Source organism: Apis dorsata, unplaced genomic scaffold (genome assembly GCF_000469605.1).
Source record: "Apis dorsata unplaced genomic scaffold, Apis dorsata 1.3 scaffold_85, whole genome shotgun sequence".
Classification (NCBI taxonomy): Eukaryota; Metazoa; Arthropoda; class Insecta; order Hymenoptera; family Apidae; genus Apis; species Apis dorsata.
Window position 1 is genome coordinate 11,955 of NW_006263383.1, and position 6,209 is coordinate 18,163.

Sequence of the window (6,209 nt, forward strand, 5' to 3'; positions counted from 1 at the left end):
CAATCTTCTTACGTGAATCGAATATGTTATAATGCCAAAAATTCCCAGATCGGTTAATGACCTCAAGCATTGAATAAATAAAAATAATAAAAAGTAAAAATCTTTTCAAAGAATTATTTTTTCAACTATGTTATATGATGCAATTAACTTGAAATAATATTTCAAATGAAATTAAAATATTTATTATTATAGTTATTAAAATATTCTCTATTTGAAATAATTATTTATTTTATAAAGATACAACAAATATTTTACTTATAATATTTTCTTTATTATACATGTGATAAAATATTTTAATATTATTTTCATATATTCATTCTTTTTGACTTCTGTTTCTTAAGCAATAATAATTGTATTTTTTATTCATTTGCATATCTTAAAATATCTTAAAATCAATGATAGATTAATATATTCATAATAAATTCACATAAATTCATTGGTTAGTAAAAAAAATATTGGAGAAATTTTTGAAGTATTTTGTTTTTTTTTTTTTTTTTATATTTTCTTATTTATTTATTTATTTTTGTATAAATAAAAGTAATCATAAAAAATCGTATGTGAAATAATTGCAAATTTATATCAAACAATTGTTTCTAATATATCTTTTTAAAAAGTTATTTTAATTAACGATTTTATTTATTGTATTTTAAATATTTCCCATGTTTCATGTATTTGTTGATCAAAATTATTTCGATTTTGATTTAATTTTTAATACTTTTTATTTGGAATACATCCAGTTTTAAACATGATACAATTCTAGCATGCAGCTATTAACGATGCATTACTGTAACTATCACTTGAAACCAATTTAGAAGTGCTTGTAAATAGCGTCGATATCATTGTCCAAGACTTCCTGTACAAACAGTAGCTATCCTTTCAAACATATAAACGTTCTGACGTTTCACTGATATTGCAAATGGCGTAATTAGGGTTCCACGGAAACCCTACTACCACGTTATATACCACACACAAACCTGCATACGATATCGGTGTGTCCTTAGACTTCTGAGTTACTGCAAACTAACTGCAATGCCGCTAGAGCACTTTCCTGGAGGGGGGAGGGGGGGAGGAGAGAGAGAGAGAGAGCACGCCCGGAAAGCTTCGAAAATCTCGTTCTATAAAACGTGCATGGAACAATGAACGGGATAAATCGAAGGAAATTCTTTGTTTAGAGTAAGTGTTTTATTTTAAAACGAGACAGATTTCATTTTATTGCTATTGAAAAATGTAAGTCTTAGTTTTAATGTGTTAAGGAAAAGATTGTGTTAAAAAATATGAATATTTGCACATAACCTATACTTACTTAAGGATCGTACTTAAAGAATAAAGGTAATAAAACTGTACGATAATAATTGTAAATTCAATGTAAACGAGACTTAATTTCAAAAAATAAAAATTTTATTGGCAATTAATCTATCTCATTTGAAATATATATTAAAAATTATTAAAAATTAAAAATTAAATCAATATATTTGTTTAACATCGTATCATAGTAAATAGAATATAAATATTAAATACTTTTTCTTTCGATAACTTAATTTTTTTTAAACTTATCTCGTTAGAAAACGTGTGATTGACGTAAATAAAATCAATATAGCGTCAATTAAATCATAAAATGATTGACGAAGTTTTGAAAAAACTTGAACATTTGATTAATCGAATATTATTAAAAGATACAAAAAAAAAAAAAATAAATTAAATAATTTCCCATTAAAATGAAATTTATCTCTTTTGTTTTTTCAAGCAAACGGACGAAATGAGCCGAAAAAATCCGAATTGAGCACGGAATTCTCTCTCTGAAAATTCTAATGATCGTGTAACGCCGTGCGCTGAAAAATTATCCTGGCATGCGTATCGTGTTTAACGCGAGATCACACCGCGTGGCCTTGACACACAACTACCTCGGCCGTACACGCGTTGTGTTCTTGTTACCGGACGACCCATACTTTAAACTACACCCAAGCTTTCCTAACTCTGCTTAACACAATCAAGTTTAATGGAATTCCGTGTTCTAGAGTCGATGATACCAATCAAGTTACATATGAATCGGATGTCGTGCGTCACGCGATTATCCAACTCATGGCTAAATTGGTCGGTAAAACATTTTGAAGTTCACGAAACCAGTGACAATCGTGAGTTATATTTTAATTAGTATGCATATTTTAATTTTATTCGTAATAATATATAATATATAATATACCAAACAAAAACTTAATTATATGTAAACAGAATTATATGTAAAGTCTTGAAATTCGTTAATGATACATTTATATATTTCGATGAAGATAATGATAAAAAAAACATTAAATTAATATTAACATTGAATTTTTGAAAGATAAACATCTTGATTAATAAATAATGATTGATTAATAAATAATAAATAATTAAGATAGAAAAAAATCACCAAATCATTTTTGACTCTTGAGGAAAATTTCTTTCGTTCAATAATATAAATTAATAAAGTAAAATTATGTAAATTGGCGGAATTTTTGACAGATTATAAAAAGAAATATCTTTACCTGGGAATTTTAGTTATTTCATTTAATCTTCTCTTATTATTTATTTATTCACAAAATATTTTAATAAATAATCGAATCGAAGATTAAAAATGATCCCTCAAAATATTATCCCAAAAATAATCGTTGTTTTTTGAGGATCATATTTTTTTATTTATTTATTTATTTTTAACAATTTTTATTTATTTATTTATTTTTAACAATAGAAAAGATTTTTTGCTATTGTTAACAATAGAAATCAAATAAGTGAGTTAATGAATTATAAATATAGTTGATATAATTATTAAAATAGTCCTAAAAAATATAAAATCTAATTTAAAAATTTCTTCAAATTAAATTCCAAATAATTAAAGAGATTAAAGAATGGAATTAGACTTTTTTTTTATTTTTTATTATATTGTTTTATCTTAAATAATTATTTGAATAATAATATATTTGAAAGAATTAATATAATCGTGTATAGAATTTTAATTATAAGAATTTTCTAAGAACCGAGTGTTGCGTTTTATAAATTCAAAAATATCATAATGATTATTTACGATGTATTTACAATATTTAATATTCATAAATTGAAAAATGAATATTAGATTAGATGTATCTGCGTTGTTCTAGAGTAAGTACAGAGATTAACATCTTGAGCATTATATAGTTGAACAAGTTAGATTAGCTATTCATTTTTTCTGTATTTTTTTTCTTTTTTTTTTTTTTTTTTTTTTTTTTTTTTTTTTTTTTTTTTTTTTTTTTTTTTTTTGCGCTATGATGCAAAAGTTTAATTTGTCAAAGGTGAGGTAAATTTAAAATTACAAGTAAATAATAATTATTAGAATTACTTAACTTATTTATCATCTTTTATAATTTCTATTACATTTTAACAACTTGAAATTATTCTATTATTAATTATCCTAATATTATGTCACTCAAAAATAAATAAATTTATACATAAAATCTGATTGATTTATTTTTGTACAAATATAAAAATATCTAATTTAAAAATTTCTTCAAATTAAATTCCAAATATTTAAAGAGATTAAGAATGAAATTAGACTTTTTTTTTATTTTTTATTATATTGTTTTATCTTAAATAATATCTGAATAATAATATATTTGAAAGAATTAATTTTAATTATTTTATTTGGAATAATTATTATTTGTTCTTCTTATGTTCCATTTATATTTCAAATAAATAATATCTAATTTTAATAATAATATTCATAATACAAAAATAATAAGAGATCAGAATACAAGATCATAAATATTTTTATAAGCATCATATTTAATTATCATAATTCTTATCTTTTTTTCTCTATCTATGATATATATTATTAAGAGACACAAATTTTTTTTCAAATTGTACAAATGAATAACGTTGAGAGATGAAATTGAAAAAATTAGATAAATTAGAAAGAAATCAGAAAAAATTTAGAATAGCATATCATTTTACATCTAATAAAAAATAAATTAAATTATACGTGGCATTATATAACAATTAATAATATTCAATTATTGATTTGATACTAATATGCATATTTTCACAAAAAAAAAATCTAGCAAAAAATATTATTTATTCAACCAAAAGGAAACTATCAAAAAAAAAAACATTTAATAAATTTACGTAAAAAGATGATAAAACAAAAAATATTTCCACAACGCAAATCTAAATACAACGTAATCACGATCGTTTTATCTTTATATAATTTTATATATATATAATTCTTTATATAATTCTTCATTGTTTGATGTAAAAATGATTTAAGATTTGTATAATATACAATATATTTCTCATCTTCTTAATATTAAAAAAAATCGTTTTAATTTTTATTTTTTATTGATAAAGTTTCATGAATTAGCTATTAATTTTAATTAATTAGATAGAAGATGATAAACTCTATAAACAATTGATAAAAGTACTGAAATATTGTTTTTTTTTCTTAAGTTTGTTCCTTATTTTTTTATAAAAAAAATATAATAAATCAAGTTTCTAAATAGAATAATAACCAACAAGATAACTTTTTTATTTTTATAATTGAAATTTTTTAAATTTATTCATTGTCCCCATTATATTATTAAGTTGTTGTATATAAAATGACTGATTTAATAAATATTCAGAATATAACGACTAAATATATCATTAAATAATTGCATATCAATTTCACAATTTCATTGAAACTAATTAAATATAATTTATTTAAGAATGTAATTGTCTTTGATAATTTAAATATTGAAAAATTTAAATTGGTAAAAAATAAATAAAAAAGATTATAATATACATAATTTTAATTTCCTTGCTAATCATTGATAGATATGAAAATGTATTGAATTCATTGAACCAATTTTATTTGATATTATTTCCAATAAAAATATTAGATTAAAGTAAATATTTAACAAATATATATTTTATAATAATATTTTAATAAATATTACCCAATTAAAAATACATTAATATCAAAAAGAAGGAATTTACTTATTTACAATAGAAATGAGTTATTAGTTATGAATTTTTAAAAAAAAAGTTGGGATACACTTCAATTAGAGATTAGAAATGTTCAAACAATTTTTCCCTAGAAAAGTTAATTGTCGATAATGATTTTTCTCTTATTTGATTTTCTGTCTATCACTTTTGTAAAAAGCGATATTATCGATTGTCTTGCGCCCCTAATAATTTATCTGAAAATCTAAATAATGCTAACATTTGTTCGATTTTCAATTCTATGAGATAACTAGTTGAATTTAACCTTCAACCATTACCCATGGTAATACGACCACGTTTCTCCTCCAAGGCACTATATTGTAATGTTTTATTGACGTGAAATTGATTCCATCCTATTCGTTTATATAACGAGGTTTCATGTTTCATCGATTAAAGAGATTAGACAGCTTATTCGATTGAGAAATATCAATAGAATGCATGAATGTAAAATCAATATCATTAAACAAAGATCAAATTGGGAATATAAATTAATATTATATAAATTTGTTATTGAAAAAAATTGTTGATTTTTTTTTTATTTATTTTTACTTATAACCCGTTATTTTAGAACTCATAAAAAAAAATTAAAAAAAAAAGACAAAATAAAATTACTCATAATAATGCTCATTACTCTTTATATTATACAGAAGCATTTTTGTTAAATACAAAGTTTGTACAAGATATGTACAAGATTGTACAACAGAGATACGTATAAAGTGATTCATTTTAATATATGAATACAATTATTTTTAATTCTCTCCAATTATCTTATTTTTCATTATTCGAAAAAATATTTTCAAAGAAAAATTTATTTTGTTTCGAACATGAATTTATATATTTCTTCGAAGATGTACTCTGAATAAAATTATATATATATTTTTGAACGTACATTGAATGTAATCCTATCAAAAAGTTACCAAAGAAAATTATAGTTTTATTTAAGAAAATATGTGAAACTTTTATATATCATATATATATATATACAATATATATATTTTTTATGTATATATATTTATTTATATATATATTTGTATATATGTAAATATATATAATATATCGATACCTTTCTTATTTTTTTTTTTTAATGTAACTTTACTATGATTCGATATAGGGAATTTTACTCGCACCTAGGGATATCTCCTTCAATTCTTAATTTTGTCGATAATTTAAAAACACGCAAATTTTTTTTATTCTTGACTTTTATCCTATCTTAGCAATGAAAAATC

General features: G+C 21.3%; 1 protein-coding gene across 1 annotated transcript in view; it reads left to right on the plus strand.

The window, feature by feature from the left end:
• The window catches only part of LOC102673016 (elongation of very long chain fatty acids protein AAEL008004-like), a 17,710-nt gene that overhangs the window by 5,285 nt on the left and 6,216 nt on the right, over positions 1 to 6,209 (plus strand). The window lies entirely within an intron of this gene.